The sequence below is a fragment of the Sebastes umbrosus genome, chromosome 18 (genome assembly GCF_015220745.1).
Source record: "Sebastes umbrosus isolate fSebUmb1 chromosome 18, fSebUmb1.pri, whole genome shotgun sequence".
Lineage (NCBI taxonomy): Eukaryota > Metazoa > Chordata > Actinopteri > Perciformes > Sebastidae > Sebastes > Sebastes umbrosus.
The window spans coordinates 17793525-17814736 of record NC_051286.1 but is presented as its reverse complement, the minus strand read 5'-3'; the positions used below and the strand labels follow the sequence as shown (position 1 = coordinate 17814736).

The following is a 21212-nucleotide window of genomic DNA, read 5'->3' as shown; positions in this document are numbered from 1 at the left end:
TTTGCGAGGAAAACCATGAAATTGCACGAGGCAAGCCTCATTAATTTGCAGATGTGCTGACTGATTCACTTATAGGGCTAAATATCCCAGAGACTGGACAGAGCAGATTACACGGACAATCCAGACATCAGTGCTCTGGCTAATTATAGTCATTACTCAATGGACGAAAGTCTGTTACCACACATTTAATGAAATAAAGCAGTGGAAAAATATTTTGTGATCTATGAATAAATGAAACCAGGTTTAAAGCTCGGGAGGTGAATGTCATTTCATAATATTTATACAACGTGTTGCATATAATGAGGCACCAAATCCCTCTGAATCCACTCAAATCTGAATCACTTCAGCTTTTTATGGCTTTTTTTGACTCCTCGTCGAGGCCCGCTCCTCACCTCCCGGAGCCGTGAACTTTCAGCTTGCATGCGTATCGCATTGGCACAGAGTCTCCATTTCGATATCCATTGTGGCCGAGTCTGTCATTAAGAGCGCAGAAACAATGGCTAGAATGAGTGGTGCCACAGCAAACAGCTCCCCTGTGAATCCAAGCACAACAGTTCCACGTCGCGGGAATGGGAGCCTTAGCTGCTACGCCGTGCCCGCTCTCGGGCTGCAAATCACACACTGACATTATTGTGACCAGTAACAGCTCATTCCCTCCCAAACAATAGCTTTAAATCACACCATAACGGAAAATGGTGGGTGTATTGCAAAAATGATAAGTGAGAAAGCAGCCTGTGTCTTTTTTTGGCCCCCTGTGCCCTCACGGTGACCCCTCTGTGGTTTACTGGGATAGGACCAGATTGTGCTATTGTGAGTCTGGAGTGCCAAATGTTGTCTGCCAGTTGCTCAACAAAGAGTACCAAACACTTTTGGGGCACTCCTTAGAATACAAGATCCAAAGAGACGTTCATTGGGAAGGGCATGTTTATTTTACTGTGGCACACAGAGTGGGGCTCGATGATAGAGAAGACTTGAACGTTTCGGCATGACTTGGATGTTTTGTAGTTTTCACCCTCCGTGTTTTATCAGCTCGGAGATCTTTCACAAGCTTTCATCAAATTCTCCTCTGCCATCACTCCATCTACCCTGCTGTTCCTCCTCTTGGCCAGCATCACCGGCCTGTTAGAGCAGATTCAACTCACGCTACAAAACTCTGCTTGTGTTCAGGCTTCGGTTTGAGCAAGAAGCAGTCGACATGTTGGGAAATACGCAGGATCAATACCACATCTGTGCAGTTTGAGCATGCAGCATGTTTGTGATGTGGATGTTGTACGAAAAAAGCAGAGCTTTAGGAGCTGCTCAATTATTTAGTTTGATTGCATTAGGCTGAAATTCATTTGTGCGTGATGCATAAAACGTGCACACTGCACTAAAGACTACTTCTTCCACCAGCAGCTCACAGGTGAGCCCTCGGGGCAGAACTCAACAGTCAACAGGCAGAGATCTGTTTCTGCCCTCTAGGCAGAAAGTACATGGAGATATTTTACCACAACAGGATGTAATTTCATTGAGGAACAAAGTGTCTTTTTGGATAGACTGTTTTTTTATTTTGTTTTTTACTAATTCAGTTATTAAAGGAATAGTTTGACATTTTCGGAAATATGCCTTTTTGCCTTCTTGTCGAGAGTTAGATGAGAAGATTGATGCCACTCTCGCATCACATGAAGCTACAGCCAGCAGCTAGTTCGCTTAGCTGAGCATACAGACCAGAAACTGTGGAAAGTGCTATCATGATTCTGTCCAGAGCAGGGTTATTTTAGTAAATTAAAACTGAAACTAAAACAAAAATAAGCAGTGAAAAATAGTAAACTGAAACTAAATAAAAACTATATTCTTAAAACTAAATTGCCTGGGGAAAAACTAATAGAAATAAAATCAAAATTAACATAAATTAATTTCAGTTTTTGTTTTTTTAGCTCTAATATATCACTACCGAAAAAGGAGACTGCATGAATTTTCGTCAACTCTCGTGACGTTGAACCACAGAAACTGAACGGACTTGACATTCAAGCAGATGTTTATAGCTACATACTTCTGAGACATTGTACCTGGTCCTAACAAAAACTACTGTAAAACTAAAACTAAATATATAAAAACTAAAACTAAACCTTTCTGAAAAACTTAAACTAAAACTAGCAGACACACTCTGAAAACTAACTCAAACTAGACTAAAATGAAATACAAAAGTCAAAACTAAAATAAAATAAAATCTAATTGAAAATTCAAAACTATTAGCATATAACATTGGTCTGAAGGTAATAAAATCTGCCCACCAGCACCTCTAAAGCTCACTAATTAAAACATAATGTTGTTTGTTTAATCTGTTCAAAATCTGGTTTTAGTAAGGTTTTGGGGGTTAGGCAGAGACTATCTGTTTCCCCCTTATTCCAGTCTTTATGCTAAGCTAATGGTCAGCTGGCTGTAGTTTAATATTTATCGCACAGACGTGAGAGTGGTATTGAGCTTCTCATCCAACACTCAGCAAGAAAACGAATAAGCGTAAAATATTTCCAAAAATGTCGAACTATTACTTGAAAAATAAAAAGCCTTGTTGTCTGCTGTGATGAACATGTTTTCTAAACTGAATTGGCATTGTGCCTTAACAGCATTGAGAGGTTCAGCTGCACCAGCAACACAACAGTGTATGAGTCAGTATTTTGCAAACACTCTTGTTGTAGTTGCTTACCACTGCAGGAACAGGTGTAGAGGTAGCAGCGGGGCACTAATACACGTTAAAAGAATCAATCCCAAGTGAGAGCTAAACTCCTGCTCTCACCTGTCAGCACACCACAAACACACTGCTGCGTGGACCAGCTTTTCCACTCTATTACACTCAGTGGCCTTGTAGTGGCTGCCACTGTCAGCAACCAATTTAATGAACCACTACCCTGCATACACTCAACTCGACCCTCATCTATTTGTTGTGAGCTTTTTCGTCCACCATTAGAGCCAAATGCAGTGAAACACCCAGGTAAGGTCATTTAAAAATAGGGCAGATATGTATCTTAATATAAATCAGTCCCCTAAAACATTAAAAGGTACTAAATACATGGAGCATCACCACAAGGGCGTCTGTTTCAGTGAGTCAGAGGAGAGACTGTATGCCAGCTGTCTCCAGACCACACCACTACTGTCACTGTTACTTAAGACTCTGACACACAGAAGTGTAATCACAGAAGGATTACGCTGCTCGTTTGTAATCTCAGCCTCCAAGCGTGACTACGTACTGTACAGTATGTGAACGAGTAGATTACCTTCAACTCAGAATAACACGCTGACGAATAGCGGCTGACTCTATAGTAACTTATACAGAGATGAGGACAGGGGGGCTACACCACTGATGCAATTAATGTGAGGGAAAGAACCCCAAAATGACTGGAAAAGTTAAAGATGCCCTGTGGAGTTTTCTTGTAAACACACAAAGTTATGTTTACAAGAAGCGTTTCTTACAAACTTGCATGTGTTGAATGCATTTAATTCCTCATAAAACAGCAGATTTTTGGAATATTTTAAATCGTACATTGTTTATATCCATGATTACTTGCTGAAATTATTGAATATGTGTGGTGTCACTTGCGTGCCATGATACAAACAAAATGGGGAACCACTTGTAAAAACCTTGCTCCGTAGGGTATACCTTTTAAAATGTACCATTTGCTTCTTTCTTCTTTTTTTTGTTCAGTTTTCATGCTTCTTCAGCACAAAAAAATGGAAAAAAGAACAAGACGAAGTAGATAGTAAAAGAGCCGGGAGATGTAAAGAATTAAAGGGACACTGCCAGTTTTACACATAACGGTTATAGTTTATTAGTCACAAGGAGTGTTCTTCATCCTGTGGAAGTAGCTTTCCAAAGTTCGACAAAATGTGATGATGACATCAGGGTTATTTTAGATTGCGCTTGAGACTTCAAGTCCCCTAACTTAACACAAGTGCCCCTTTAATGAGTTCCATTACACCATGGTCCCCTTGCAGCAGAGCCATGGTAACAATAATAAGTAAGGCCAGTAAGAAAGAGTGGGTCACAGCCAACACCAAAACAATAAACCTGTTATCTTTGTTGTAAGCTCTCTGAACTCCTTCTACCCAAACTAGCAGGAAGAACAACAAACATCCCCTCTAACGCTCTGCCACAATCACTAGTGTACCTGTGCAACATCTCAGAGATATTACAAATCCATGGTACACATTTTAGACCTCCTTGGCCATCACAGTGCCCAACTATTAGCTATTAATATACATTTCAGAGCACTAGCTAATATGTAGATTCTGTTTTAACCAGGAAGTTAAATTACAGTACATTTAGTGTATACTGTGATTTCTGGACTGAACTGTCAATTCATTAAAGGTACAGTGTGTAGGATTTGGTGACATCTAGCGGTGTGGTTGCAGATTGCAACCAACTGAGTACTCCTCCTTTTCCAAGACTGTGATAACGTGAGCCGCCGAGTGCAAAAAATGGTGGTAATGCCGTTCGCCTCACTCAGAGGCCATCCTTACCATAATAACACTACTTTAGGAGCAACAGAAGTCAGACGCTTTGGTTTGTCCGTTCTGAGCTACTGTAGAAACAAGAGGACCCGCTCCCTATATAGATATGAAGGGCTCATTCTAAACTAACGAAAACACAACGATTCTTATTTTCAGGTGATTATACACTGATGAAGACATGTTTATGAATATTATATTCCATTTCTGCTAATAGATTCCCCGAAATGTTACACACTGGTCCTTTATAGCAGTATGTCTTTAAACATATTCTCTGAAAGAAAAAAATGGAACTACAAATGGTTGAAGTCAACATGAGGCTTCTGTCACTCATTATGAGAAGGAGAAACTTTCTGGTGTACACATGTTTTCAATCATCCGCTAGTCGTTAACACATTCATCATTAACACGTTAACAAATATTTAAAACTAATTGTTTCTGGGATTAGATCAAGAAGAAATCTAATTGGACTGTATCAACATTTGGTGACTAGGGCAAAGTGCGTACATTTAACCAAGAAAATAGATGTTGTGCACTTGTATTATTCAACTCATCACTTACACTGATTTTGTCAAATGTTTCCAGTTAAATGCTACTTACATTACATTAAATGGCCATTTTGTATCGATACAAGGGGGCCTCTGCTGCTTTCTGCCAAACCTCTACTCTCCCCATGGAAAGCTAAATGAGAACAATGTGTATCTCTGTTTGATGATAGCGCTGCTGTCTTTGTCCAGTGAAGAACACCCAAATTGTAATCCGACCTCCTCGCTCCAAAGAATAACATAAAAGCTCAGTCAGATACATCTGCAGCAATAAACAGAATAACACTCTCTCAGAAGCACACACACACATTTACACTGCTCCCACCCAAAAAGGAAATGACATGACTCTATCGACAAAAACATCGGCCCCAGAGAGTAACTTTAATAAACTAAAAACCTTGTGTGCACATTTTAATAACTTGAACTATACCCACAGCAACCCCGACCCCACCCCCTCCAGTAAAACCAATCATTTTAAGCTCAACTCCTTTTGTTCAGCGGCTTGGTTTTTTGGTCACGGCTTGTTTGCAGCAGGATGCTCTCATCCAAAACTTCATCCTTATATTGGACACAGGTGAAGATATACACATTGTCATCGGCTACGCCCCTCATCGTTCCCAGACAAAGGCGCGCAGCTGGCTCGGCTGGCCCGCTGCATCGACATAGTGTGTCACACACAGTTAGATCCAAACCTTTAAAATGCTTCCTGTGTGTTAGCCAGCATCTGTTTTCTATCTACCCGCCTTCAAAAACTCCCGACCATGGGTAAGGAAAGTACCTGAGAAAGAAGGGGATCATACTGGGCGAGCCGTCGTAAAAGAGCGGGAGTGTGTGCTAATCACACTCATTTTGGAGAATGCTTTTAGTGTTGCTGGTTTGCCTGGGTCATGACCGAAGGAAAACACTCAAGAGTGTGTTTTCTGTTTCAATGCATCTATCATTAAACTACAAGTTTATGTTCCAACTTTGTAGCTTTTAAGGGAAGACCTCTTGAGTGTTATTATTGTGGTTATTAGGAGCCGACCTTAGGTTCTCAGATAGAATATGTCTCTCTGAAGGCCTTTTACACACCGACATATATAAATAAAACGATAAAAATTAAAAATAAACAACACGAAAATGCAAAATACTCACCTGCGAATATCACATGTAATATTTAAATGACCAGAGTAAGATAGATAAGGCTATCTATCTATCTTTTAATCACTTTGGTGATTCTTTATTTCTTCATCTTGCGCCATCATCAGGTCAAAATTTAAACTTGTCAAATACTTTGGTTTATAAAGACATTCCCATCAGCTTCAGCTGAATTTTGTGCTTAATGCTATAATTAGGAAATGTTAGCGTGCTAAAATGCCAAACTAAGACAGTGAACATGGTAAACATTATACCTGCTTAACATGGTCGTTGTGAGCATGTTAGCATGCCGATGGTAAAATTAAGCTCAAAGCAAATAAAAACCATCTCGAGGCAACCCGGTCTCCATAAATTGAATACGTAAATTAAAACAAAACAAATGCAACAAAACTACTTGGTTAGATTTAGTAAAAAAAACATCATGGCTTGGATTAAAATTACTATGAAATTGAAACAAAACACAAAAAAATGCAACAAAACTACTCCGTTACTACTTGGATAGGTTTAGTAAAAAAATATCATGATTAAAGTAAGAGAATGTTGACTTTTGGTTTCACATGGGACACGAACAGCAGTCTTCTGGGCAAAAGTCCAGTGTTTGTCGATCCATCCACCACCTCGAACTCCTCACTACACGGAGCTCCACGGACTATCACTACAAACGGATTTGTGATAAATCAAAAACAAACGTAATCCGCAACAAACTCAGAACGTAATTCACAATGCAATTTTGTTCTACGGGAACTTTATTTTTAGGAGACCAGGCTGCTTGAGAGGAACCAAATGTACCAAATTTCATGGTCCATTCACCAATAGTTGTTGAGACATTTCACTTAAAACCACAAATGTGGTCCGTGAGGACCATGAATGTGTGTACAAAATTTCATGGCAATCCATCCGATAAGATATTCAAGATGGAAACAATGTTATTGACAGACGAACAATGCCATCCCTAGAGCCATCATGGATGAAAATGCAGTTGCGTGCCACTTAGTTGTGAAACAGGCAAGAGATATATTGAAACAGAAATGAAAAAATAGGAAAGAAAGTTGCTGGATCTGCTTGATAATGGAGCAGAAGCAGAATCAGGTGTTTTCTTTCTTTGCATTGGAGATGACAAAATCATAAAACACTTTCCAAACGCCAGCGCGTCAACTGAAAAACAGACATGTCAAGCTATTCTCTTCCAAATGTTCCTGAGTCTCTCCTATGACTGATTGACCTCTTGGGGCTTTCTACACGCAAACCGTTTTCCCTTTCTCAGCTTGTTATTTAAGACGGCTTTTGATGCCTGAGTTGCTGCGTCTCCTATTTTGCCAGGTTGCTTAACAAGCGATGAGAGCTGAACCGCGTGCTGCCGCATAATATTACAGCTGGGCAGGTCACTCAGGTCAGGCACAGGTAACACCTCAAACACTCGGCTCAGCGTGGGGTGTAAAAAGCACGTTGGCGTCGTTTTTAGGTTCAGAGAGACAAGAAACAGACTTTTCTTGCTGTTTGACCATTGAACTTAACCAATTTCCTACTTTCCCTAAAAATAAGTCACTGATCTTAAAGGAAGCAGCTTCATCCAATGGAGAATGTTGACCTGTACTGTAACAAAAAACAGCTATTAAAGGCTTATGATTTCCAGACGTCAGCTTTAGTTTGTAGGATCAAACGATGCTCTGTGTCAAGCTCAATAAGCCACCTGAGCTCCTTTTTCTGCTAACCTTTCCATGTGTGAGTTCCCCCCCTCTTTTACAATGTAAAGAGCTTCAAGGGGGCAGGAAAGGCAGCTATATAAATTTACTCCATTATTGTCTGCATATGTCGGCACCATTGTGTGTCTCCCGCGCTTATTGTGCTCTGCCACATTTCTAGACTAATGGTTTAAACAGAAGGAGAGCCACCTGAATTACAGTTAGTGTTTCAGTCGCGCTACCGCATTGTAGACCCGGAAAAGAGCGAGGACCTGAGAGTAAATTGTTTAAGTCATTCTGCGAGGAGACAGGAAGTGCAATGAAAAGGTGTTTAAGGGAAAAGATTTTATGATGTGTGTGTATTGTTAAGATTTTAATCCACCTCGCAGAGTTGCTGAGAACGCGTCCTCTCAAACCTTTGTTGAGATATGGCGTCCCTTTCTGGATTTTTACGACTCTCTGCAATAACCCCTCGATAAAGAATAGGGTGGAACCCATAAATGTCCGATTACAGTAGTGAGCAATCCCCCCCTTCCCTTTATTTTATTTATTTATTTATTTATGTATTCATTCATTCATTTATTCATTCATTTATCTATTTTTTTATTTTTTTATTTTTTTATTTATTAATCTACTTATTTATCTATTTTAATTTTTTTTTTCCCCTTTTACTTTCATTGAGTAATCAATACAATTATTTGGTTATCTTGTGTTTTTCCGTCCTTCACTGTATTCTGTAATCCTATGGGTGGGTGGTGTGGTGGGGTGGTAGGAATGGTAATGAGGACTTTAATTTGTTAACGTATTTGTTGAATGGTGACTCTTCGTAGTTGGGGGTTGTTTAAGTGAATTAAAATTTAAGTCCAATATATATGTTTTGTGTGTTCTACTCTTGTGGGATAAAAACTTTGAAAATCAATAAAATATATTTACAAAAAAAAAAAAAGAAAGTTGCTGAGAACGCCTGATAAGCTGAAACCCAATCGTCGGTGCTGTAGCCTGGTGTTTGCCAAAGACGCTTGTCTCTCATTTGACTGAGGAGTCGCATCGTGGCTGTTTGATGGAGTGGAACATTTTGACGCTTCATCCTCCACCCCCTCCCGTTTCTTTTTCATCCAGGTGCCTGCCTGTGTTTTCACTTTCTAAGTACGAGCAGAGTGCGTTCTCTGAAGCCCCGAGCTGTATTTACAATAAAATAGTGGAAAATTAAACTGCTGCTTTGACCTGTCATCACCGTCAACAGTTTGAGCTTTTCTACTGCTGCCATGGGGGGACTGGTGTACAGTACACACGCTGTAATATATGCTCAAAAACTGCAATACTGAACACAGAAAAACCTCAGATATACACACACGCACACACACACAACGGTTTTCAAGGGCACCCAAAGATCACATTTGTTTCCACTCTGTTTTTTTATTTTTTTATTCTCATTGTGCCATGGTCTGTTTGGTACAGGGGCATGGTGTCAGGGAGATAAGAACAACAATGCATGAGGGAACACGAGTGGCAGAGAACAGTTTACGAGAGTGTTCGGAAAATGTGCATGCCATATTTCGATAAGGGACATTGTAAACTATTTGGACTGTTCTCAATAAACACGTATCCATACAGCGGTGTCAACTGATGGCAGCTGTGCTCGGCTCACAAAACGAAGCAGCATGCTGCCATCTTTAAAGAATAGTGTGCTAAAACTATTTTGAGTTGGGTTTCAGCCACTGGAAACCAGTGAGTCACTGGAAATCTGTGAGTATTCAGGGGCCAGAACAAGATAGCACACGGCCAGGATTCAGTGTCTGATCCATAGACTGTATACAAGAAGCGGACATAGTCACCGTGACGTCACCCATCGGTTTGTGGACTGCTGTTTTGAAGCCTCGAGTTCGGCATTTTGGCCGTCGCATCTTGTTTTTTTGCAACAAGAAGTGACACGGGAAGGTGGAGCTAAGTACAACCGAACGCTGATCAAGATATTTTTAGGTGACCAAAATGTTAATATTATTTCATGAACTGAAAACACACTGTTAAAGTGTCAAAGTTGTAAGAGGAAGACGCGGACAACTCCCAGACCGGACAACGCCGTGGTAGCGACAAAGAGTATAAAAGCAAAGAGGCGAAACTCCAGAGTTATTTTCCTCAGCATAATGAACGTTCATCAGAACCACAGGACTGCTTCGCCCTGCACGCCTATATGACTTATCCGGTTCTGCCAGCTTCCTGCTAGCTGTATTGGCTGTAATAATGGATATATTGGCTTTAATTCATCACTTTTACTATCTTATAATATACTAATGGGCTGTATGCTGTAAGCCTGTACCGTGATGGATGTATTAACATCTCTGTTCCCAAACAACCGGCTATCAGCCAGTAGCTAGTAGTGTTAGTAACATGGCATAAACAGTCGCTTTTAGTCCAAAATTGCGGAGGCGTAGCTTTGCTGCTGGGTGCTGACGTTGCAATGGAACAAACAGTTGATTTTCACTTCTTAGCAACGTTCTATAGCGACCTGTCAATCACAAGGTAGCCACACCCTAAATCCTACCCTGCTTTAGGGTCTATTTGACTCTAAATGGGACCATAATTTACTAAATGAACATCATGCTGTATTGAAAAAGACTTGAAACTAGCGATTGAGACCATAAACTCATGTTTACAATGTTTACTGAGGTAATAAATCAAGTGAGAAGTAGGCTCATTTTCTCATAGACTTCTATACAATCAGACTTCTTTTTGCAACCAAAGGAGTCGCCCCCTGCTGGCTGTTAGAAAGAATACAAGTTTAAGGCATTTCTGCATTGGCTTCATTTTTCAGACCTGGAGGTTGCCCACTGGTCTGATTGATCCAGAGTTATGTGGTTAGAATGAAGTGTCTATACTGTAAACACAGACTCACAATTTCCACTTCACCAATAAAAAACGGCCCCTAAAAACATTAATGAATATTTGATCCAACCCCACTCAAGAGCTTTGGATAGCTGTGTTCGCCTACGAGGAAATTCCTTTAATATCTCTCCAAGCCAGAAATATTTTAGCCAGTCATAATAGATTCAAGCTGAATAAGCTTTAGATTGATGTCTCCATCCACACAGTGACATGTTGTGTATCACTTTCTAATACCATTTGATGTCACGCAAGAATTTCCTTCTTCCTGGAAGTCGTTTTATTAATCTATCTCTAAAGAGTAACTCTTCTGTACATTAAATGCATCTGAAGTATGATTTATATTGCATGTGACTGCTTCCAAAAACAGCCAGCTTTTTCTCTCTCCATCTAATAGAAATCTGCATTTTGAAGGTCCCTCCCTTGTTGCTCTTTTGGCCTGCAATGTTTTTCTCTCTCCTCCACTCAAAATCCAGATCCAGACAATCACCAGGCGAGCTGTCATTCTTCCAGCCTCTGGAATGTCGGAAAACCTCCTGCTGATTTCACACGTTAAAAAAAAAAAGATTGAAGGGGGGAGGGGGGTAAAAATGGCACGGCTTGTTTGTGACTTTTTGGCATCACGTCAAACAGACTCCACTTAGGATTCATTAGGAGACGATGTCATACATTGCATTACTGTGTGAAATACCGCTACAAAAAACACAGTGGGAGACAGGAAGGGGACTTATCGCTTTGACTTTGGCTGATTCAGGCCAGAGGCAGCACTATGGGACTGCTGTGACACACTACTTTTCCCACTGCAAGCAAAACCATGCACACGTATCACAAATCAATGCCTGGCAAAAATGATTGATAACATTCATTTCAAGGCTTTCTATGCACGAATATCTTCATTGGTAATACGATAAAATATCTACCAAATGTTTATGTGTATGTGCAAATACAGGTGTTTTGTATTTGGGTGTATGGTGTTTGTGTAAGGCGTTTAATACTATTGCAGCTCTCTAGAGTGTGTTACGGCAGCAAACCAGATTGAAACAAACAAACTATCAATCTTCCTGTCATGCCAGCTCTCGAGGGGACACGCATTGCTCGAGTCAAGTCAAACCACAAAGCTCTGTCCAGGCACTTGATTGAATTTCTCCTTGCAGAAATACTCCACAAAAATCCCTCAAGCTGTGTTCAGATTGCAGATCAGTGGATTGGGAGGCGTAGATAAGAATGCTCCCAAAACAAGATCACACACGCAGGACAAGAGATAAGGAGAGTGTCCATACTGTGGACTGTAACATAACAGGGAATAAGGAAAGCACCCCTGACACTGCATGAGCAATCGGATAGAAATGGCATTGACATGAGTTTCACGTGCAGACGCGGTGCAAGTCAGTGCAGGACGGCTGTTGTGATGTTGAAACTGTTGCTGAAAGAAGAAAGAAGGAGAAAAATGGTCTGGAGCGAAGCAGGAGATGGGAGATTAGATTACATCTAAAGAGTTGTTACATCTGTCCTGCAACTAGAAAATCAACATTATATGTGTGAGAGAGTGTGTGCATATGTACCTGAAACTGAGTGTATATGAGTGATATATGTGCATATCTATATATGTATACAAAACCTTAAATGATTTAAAAAAGGTGTGAACCCGACCTAAGTCACTTTATTTTTCAAGTAAAAAAGTGACACGAAAATAAGGATGTAATTTGAATTTGCAGAGCATCACAAATGGCAAATCACATTGTGACGTTGAGGCATATTGGCACACGTGTTAGTAGGAAAACACCCCATATTTATATGGTAAATACTCTAAACGCAATCTAAACTGTAAATCCTCTGGCTTGTGCTTTGATTGAAAGATCCAGGAACAGAAGTCCACCTTGCATTTCGAATATGAGAACACATTGCCCTGGTGGTCTAAGGGTTAAGGCGCCGAGCATCAACCACAATATCCCCCGTTTTGCGTCCGGCCAAGGACCTTTGTTGTTTTTGCCATCTCTGTTTCCCCTCATTTCCTGTAGTCTGTCTAATAAAGGCACACAATGCCTTTAGACATACCTTAAGACAGTACATCTATAAATATGAGTCTACACTTCCTGTATTTAAAACATATTTATATAAAATGCATGGAGTCCTGAGCCCTAGCTTTATCTTGATTTTGGGAAGAAATATATAGACGCTTGAGTTAAAGCACAGCTTAAGACTTTCATTTATTTTCAAAGATTAATATTCAGATTAAATGTAGGCCCTGCTACAGCATTACAGAGTCAATGTGGAGTTCATATGACGTCACAATACTCCCCGGGCTATTTTGTAAGGAAACTGCTCCTCAGTGGCATTCATCCATCACACAGGCCTCCACTGCTTACAGGTTTGTTTCATCTCCGCTTACACAATTCTTATTAATTTGACGCCAAATTACCGGCGAACAAGAAAAACATTTAGTTCCTCTACGTGTACATTTCCCAGAAACACTCAAGGAAACGCGCGTCTACCTCCGCGTACATAATTCTGACATCATGAAACCGGTGAAATATTTGTTTTTCACAGCTGGATCATTTTGGGATAATTGAGCCAATACATCAGCAAATACAGTTTCTCTACAGCAAAGCCCAGAGGCGAGGCCGAAAACTGACACAGCATTCATCTGAGTGGACCAACAATCACCACATTGTCATGTTTTTACATTAGTGTTGGTGGAGACGTCTTTCATGTTTTGCAGGTAAGCTGATAAGAAACGTATTGCTCATTTGTCCCCACGATATATCACTGCACTACAGCATTGTTTTAATGATACTACACTGTGACTTCAATTCCTGAGTGACATGAGGTGAATTGGATATAATTGACGTTTGCCTTGCCCAGATGGCTGTGTGTGTGTGTGACTGTGTTTGTGTGTATGAGAGGCCATGTGTTCCACTGTATGATCTAGGGGGCCGTGTTTCTCCCACCAAATCACACTCTGGCCAATGTCACTCTCCTGCCCCGGGGAGTAAATATCCCTGGGAACCGAGCCCCTGATGAGAAAACCTCTACAACTGAACTCAACACATGTATACACACCCTCAAACCTCGTGTCACACGGACAAAAAACACGACAACGCCTGCGCAAATAGTGACAAGACCCTTGGTTTCATAACGTCAAACTCGAGATCAATCGCTTCACCTGCAATTAAAACTAGTCACAGCACAACCCAAAGCATCAGATGCTGAGGTGACCAGCCTGACTCCTAATCAGCGTGCATTGAAATCTGAACCAAAGCCAACTCACACAATTAGCACTCGCTGCGACATTTGTTGTCGTCCCACTTGGGTATACAGCCCAGCTTTAAATTAGACTTGTTTTTAACTTAAGCCCTCTGGGAGAAAAAGGGGGGGTTCACTCACAGAGAGACCATTAGGCCACATGCCATTTACCAAACAAATGGCATCAAACCGTTGCCCATTAAAAAGGAAATGACTAGAAAATTACCCCCAAGTCAATTAGGCTCATTATTTTTCCTTCAGCATTTGGGGGGGATGGGGAGCCATGAGGGAACCAGCCACCTTTATCAGTTACTTGTTTCAGTCAGTGTGTCACAGGAGGTCAAATAAGGAGGATTTAGGAGGGGGAGCGGGGGTTGAAACACCTGCTGGATAACAACATGGACACAACCCTGAATGATTGTGTAAAGTGCCAGAAAACGGGCCAGTTTACAAGAAGGAAGCGACCGGCTTGTTGTCGTGCGAGGTTTCCGTGTTGTTGATGATCAGAAACAGAAAGCAACTTGTTAAAAGCTGATTGTGGCGGGAGATTCTGGGAGTCTTTGTTACAAACCAGACTGTACTGACAACAATCACAATCTATCTAGATAAGGTGATATGAGGCTAAACTCGGGCTCCAAACATGTCGTACTATCGTGTCTGTAATCTACTATCACGGGCTGTCTAGGGTCAGTATTACTGTACTTCATGTGTGTACGGTAACTGCATGCAGCAATACAAAAACACTCCAGTGGAAGGAAATATGAAGACTGAGGTGCACAGTTGTACCTCCTTAAAGGGGAAATTCGACATCTTGGGAAATACCATTCTTCGCTTTCATATATAGCATATAAAGACAGACTTATATCTAGTGAAACCCGTTTTGCAAAACAGGAATGTGACCGACGTCGGGAGAAAACTAGTGTTGTCTGAGTGTGTGTGTACGTTGAAAGTGAGTGGTGAAGCAAGAGAGAGAGAGAGTGGAGGTGAGTGTTGTTATCGACTCCGGCCCAGGCAGGAAAAGTTAACAGTGTTTGGTTTGTCCGTTCTGGGCTACTGTAGAAACATGGCGGTGCAACACGGCGGACTCCGTGAAGAGAGGACCCGCTGCCTATGTACATATGAAGGGCTCAATCTAAGCTAATGAAAACACAAAAACTCAGGTGATTATACACTAAAGAAAACATATATTATATTCCATTTCTGCCAATAGATACCCCTAATTGTTACAATGTGTTGGCATTAACACACAAGCTGCAACTGATTCACTTAAAGAATAATAGTTCTAAAGGTATTACAGACACAGAGAATGTGCCAATATGTAATGATCAATACACCCAAGGAATTAGCATTTACTCATCATTACAGGGTTGAGGGCACTTTAGACAATTGAAAAGCACTCTGTGGTTCCCACATATAGATCCCAGTCCCCTTCTTAAGTGCAATGACAGCGAGCTATTGGGACTGCATTCTTTACAGGCACCATACCATTAGACTGAGAGAGAAAAAAGCGAGAGAGGGCACGCCGTGTCACACACAAAAGTAATTGAATCGCTTCCTTTAAGCCATATTCAATTACTGCCACTCATAAATGCACTTAAGTTAGCTGTCCTGTGGGTCCACTTATCAAGTCAGAGCGGCAGTCAGGATGCTCTTAAGGAATAACAGTAGGTATAATTTAGCAATGTGGGGTTGTCAGTGAACAGTTTTTGTCAAAAATCCAGTGTCACAGTGGCGTTTTACACATTGCTAGTTGGTGAAGGGGAGGATTTGTCCTTGTCCAGGCAAGGACAGTGAAGAAAAAGTGCTTTTTCAACCAAATTATTATTACTGCTTATATATTATTACTTTCTCACATCTGCTCCTCTCTCCCACTTTGACCTTGACGTTAACACGATGACAGCTTCAAGCTACAGCGCCTGCTTGGAAACCATGCATCACAAACAGTCTGAAGCTCTTTGTGCAGCTCAAATGTGAAAGAACATAAGAGCTGAGGCTGATATTTATATATTCTGTATAAAGTAAAGAGCCAATGAAGCCACTGTGGAGGTCACAGTTTTCAAGAAACTTTTACAGCATCCTGAGAGGCTTTATAAAATTGCTCCTCGAGGAAATTGATTTAGTTAGCAGCCATTTGCACTGCAGTATTTAAGTGTCCTTGAGCAAGTAAATGGCAAGAAAATTTCATTAAAAGGGATCGATAATGTATAAACAGACTGTTTCTGAAGGAAACATTAGCACACAAGTACCTTATTGTGTCCGATGGGGGGAGGTCTGCTGGTTCTGTTTGCTGTTTCTGTGCTCCCGCCATCATTTAATTCCCCAAATGATGTGTGCAGTAGCCCCGCTGGTCTCGTCCTGGGCTTGGATCAGAGAATACAGTAGGCCGCCTTTGAAGGGATCAAGGAAAGGACTCCTGCTGGTAAACAAACAGAGTTCAAACCCTCGCTGGCTGGAGGTTAAAAAACAGGGTCGATTTGTTGTGAGCAGGACTAATTTAAAGAACTGTGGTGGCTTTGATAGATCAGTGAGTGTGGGACCAATAGGCTATAACGAAAGGGCAGACAGAGAGAGGAAAACTTATTGAGAAAGAGTGCAGGACATGCTTATAACTACAATTATAGTATAGTATTATTATATTATAATATATAGTAAGACAAAATTCTCAAATGAACTGTTTTCTGAATGAGAAGACTGACATACAGTAGATCATTACATTCCTTATGAGAAACAGTACTCTTGGGGATCTGAAAAGCATAATATGGGAACGAACCAGCAGGCAGACAGCAGAGTAATAAACAGAAGGATGATAATAGGACACGAGTGTCCTGTTTACCAGGTGAAGACAGACTTTGATGAAGGTTGTAAAGATCCAGTGAGCGCAGGGGTCAAGGAAGTCTGCTGTGTCTTTAGTGGGTTTTAAAGAGACTACAGCTAGTAAGACTGTAAAGCTTGTGCAATATTTCTGTATTGCCATTTACTTTAACTATAATCCTTATGAGAAATACAAATATACAAAATATGTGACGAAAAACCGTTTACTAAGCCCAGCCCCCCCTTGTTACTGATGCTACTCTAATCAAGCTTTCCGTTCTCACACTTTTTGAAGCAATGGGTCCTTGATTTCAAACAGAGATAGACAAAAGCAATAATTTCTTGACGATCGATTCTTGACGATTCTTTTCCCAGCTGAAATGACAGCTGTTGCTAACACATTTCATGAGCTGTAGTATGCTAGTGTATCAAGCTAACCTTGGCTCTATGAGTTGGTTGAAAACAACGTCTCTGTCTGACTTTTTAATGTTTCCAGTCGACTCATTTTAAAATGAGAAAACCTGAAAAAGGGGCCTGAAATCTGCACTTGAAGGCTACACATGACATTGTGCTTAAACGCTGAGGCTAAAGCTGCATGTCCCAGGCAAAAAGTCAGCATCCTGACTAGTTGATGACCCATGAGGAAATAAACGAGCAGCACAGTTCTTGCATTGCAGGGTTGAGCTGGTTACTACTGTAAGTACGATAACGAAATAGACTGCTATTTAATTGAAACCTAACATGTTTGCCTGCTTAGCTTACATACTTCTTCATATTTTTAAATGTGTAATATTTTTATGTGCTAGTTGGGAATATGGTCTTTGATTTTATTAATTAAAATAAGCGTTAGGACTGTGTATTGGCAAGAATCTGGCGATACGATACGCATCATGATACAGGGGTTACGATTCATATATTGTGATACTGTAAGCAAGGTGATATATTGCGATTTTTTTTAATCTAATGTCAAGAAAACTGCCATAGTGTAAAGAACGCATCAGCATATGCATAAAATCTGAGTAAAAAAGAACCTCTTTGCAAATGAAATAAAGTATTGACGGAGTTAATCTTTGCATGCAGTCTATTAATTAAAATCCATACACTGTTTTTGAGAATCGATACAGTATCACAAAACATATTTACGATATTTTCAATATTTTCTTACACCCCCTAACGATGTGCTCCTTTGCCTTGAAAGCGACGCTCGGCACTACTGTAGGTAGTAAGCTAGTTAGCCGGACATTGTAACGATTGCAGCTTACACTTGTGTTTTAGGTTTTGGGAAAGCTCCAAAGACAAACCCTCTGAACTCTTACTACAGCCCCATTCATATCACTTCAACATGTTGAGAAATCCAAAGCTGCTATATCAATTACGTTTGCTACTACTACTACTATGATTAGAAAATAAGTTTGTGGGCGAGAGGTTTAGCGACTAGTCTATTCATCAAGACTTAGTATATTACATAATCTTCATTTAGAAATCAATTTTCCATTATAATTTTAGGTTTATACACCTGAAAACCATGATTTTATCTAAAAGCATTAACTCTAACCATGTTCCATTTATACAACAGTTTCAATACTGTGAAGGATGAATGAAAAGAAAAGCCTCTGTGTCTAATGTCGGGCCTTGGAAGAAGTGTGAGGGAGGCGACAACCCTCTAAAGATCAATGAACAGCAGCAAAGGAACAGGAGGAGCTTATGTCAACCAATCCCATTAGGCCTTGGGGAGCAGCATCTGACGCAAACCAGGAAGCCACCTGATGTGAGAGGGGTCAGATAAACGCAACAGAACTGACGGTCACACGGGACAGGTGCTTCCTTAATGATACACACCACACTCGCGCACACACACACACACACACAAACACAAATACACACACACACTTGCAAACTATATTAGGCCTGTTGCTCATCTCCTCCCTCAGCTGTGTGTCAGAGGCTTTCCCAGACATCCAGCCCACGCACAGGCATACACAAACACACACACACACACACATGCATCCTCAGACAGGAGGGGCGGGGTGGGGAGGACAAGCGGGCCAAAGAGGACGGAGGACAGGGCACGCACGCAGACGAGCCCGACAACAGGCAGGAAACTCTAGAGAGCAGCCGCTGCTATTTTCTCTCCTCCTCCGCGCTCTCAGTTTCCATTTACGATAAAAACATGTTGGAAAAAAACGGTCATGAAAAAAAAAAAAACTACAAACAGGACAACTATTAAAAAGTCAAATAAACCTTGAAGAAAGTATTAAAAGGAAACTGAGCACCAAAATAGGAATGTCTCCCGTTTTACGTGTGAGAGGGATTTGGATGGCTCATCCTTCCTTTCAAGTTTCCTTCTTGCCGTCTACAGGAAAGCATACATTGAATACAGACTCCTGCCAGGCCGCTCTGTATCAGCTCTATACCGCGACTGAAGTATGATAAGGCAGGGAGGAATGTGGCGTCCATACGTGCAGATTGCATTAATAAACAATGGGACCATCACGGCTCTCCAGGGGGTCGTGAGAGGGGACGGTTGGGGTTAGAGACGAGAATAGAGAGGAAGGAGGGGGGAATAGTCTGAGTCAGTGCCGAGAGGTGCACGTATGCAATGCTGGGTCCCCCCATTAAACACACAGCCCACATATGCACACACACATACATACATTTGGAACTTATTAAACTTCCGACCTAAGGGGGGCTGCAACCGAAGACGAGTAACTGCACACACACGTCTTTCTGGCTTCACTCTGTGGAAGCTTGACAAAAAAAAAGAAACATGCTGTAATTTTCCCAAATCATAGGAAATAACTAATTATATATGATAACAGAGAAGTGCATCCTTTTGTCAGTGTGTCATCCCGCAATTTTAATAGCAGCTTTGCTCTTGACAGAAATAGGGCTTTTAGTTTTGGGTTATGTCTCTCTAAGATATGATTACAGCCACTAGTTTGGCTCTCCGGGGACTATTTATGGTGAAATGGGGGAAAAAATGGCCACAAGTCAAAAGAGGCCAACACCAAAATGCTGAGGATGCTCTGGAAAGCTTCATTTAAATATTCTCTTTGAACGCTCCCATGCATGCACGAACTCCTCCACATACTCTTTGAATATACACATACATGTTTATGAGAATGTGGGTGACAGGAAAACATGAGAAACTCATGGCCGAGGGAGCAGCAATCATTTTTTTATGACCAGAATGTTTCATTGTTTTTACAACAAAACAGATTATGTTGAGACCAGGCGGGCGGGCGGGCTAACAGCCGGCAGCTCAGGCCCAGAGTGATATAACGTCAGCCTGCCGTTTGTTTGAGTGAGCGTCAGTTGGGCACAGTGGGATCTTTTTTCCCCCTTTGTTTGTTTTCAATGGCCCATAAACAGTCTGTATAAACCAACAGGAAAAAAAAAAAACTTTTAATTTAATTTTCCTGCATCTCCCTCTGACTGTGTTCGCTTGTTCTCTCCCTGCACCACTGCACCTCGTACCCACGAAACACTCTGGGATTGTTTTGAGCTGTCTGGCGGAGGAAGGAAAGCGGTGTGAGAAAGTGGCTGTTTTTTTGGAGCGGACAGGAATTGGCCTCACGGCGCACGGTTCCTCTCCTCGCAGCGGGAACAATGCCGTGGCGTCACACCCCTGCGCTGACCCTCGCCGTTTCACATGGAAAAATGTTCCCAGAATTCCGCTCCCAGGCTTGGAGGTATAAGGCCGAGAGCAGGGAGGGAGAGAGAGAGAGAGAAAGAGAGAGAGAGAGATGTCAGGGAAGGTAATAAGGGAGAGGAAACCTTTGCTACCAGGAGCATTTGTAGCCATGGCGACCTCCTGAAGCTGATTAGTTAGATGGAGGAAGGGGAGGCGTGGCCTTAAATCACGCGTCCCAACAGCCAGTCACATCATCTGGAGCGGGGAGTACAGACAGGGCACTCACACAAGGTAACTGTCGTAAAAACTACAGCTTCAACTTCTTGCATTGTCACAGTGCCACCCCACCCCCCCTCTCTCACTCCCCAGCCCGTTTCACTTCACTCCCCGGCTCATTACCACATTGTTGCCCCTTCCCGCTCTTTGTATAAAAACTAATCAGACTAATCAGCTCATGCAATAAAAGATGTGATATTGGCACGCAAAGCTTTACTTCCCTAAAGTGGCCTAAAAGAGCCACATTAGGGAAGTAAAGCTGAAAGAGCCATAGCAAAGTATGTGTTGGGCTCTGCAAGCCGCTAACGAGGTTGCGGTTGGAACCACAGCGGCAGGCCGCAGCAGGGAGGAACCAGGGAGAGCTCCTGGCAAGCTAATAGCTGTTAGTTACTAACATTAACAAAAGTTGGGTTTTGGAAATGAGTAGGGGAAAAGTAGGTTTGGCCAACAGATTTTTTTTTTCTCTTTTAAACTTATTTGGAAGAGAAAAACAAATCACAGCTACTAGACTTCTGAGTG

General features: G+C 41.5%; 1 long non-coding RNA gene across 6 annotated transcripts in view; it reads right to left on the bottom strand.

Moving 5' to 3' along the window:
• Positions 1-21212, bottom strand: part of LOC119477247 — a 95304-nt gene that overhangs the window by 40477 nt on the left and 33615 nt on the right. For 5 of the 6 annotated variants that reach the window (XR_005204208.1, XR_005204207.1, XR_005204210.1 and 2 more), the window contains exon 3: positions 16219-16385. This is a non-coding gene — a long non-coding RNA (uncharacterized LOC119477247). Of the gene's footprint in view, positions 1-16218; positions 16389-21212 lie in introns of all 6 variants that reach the window. The other variant, XR_005204212.1, reaches the window with a different exon arrangement.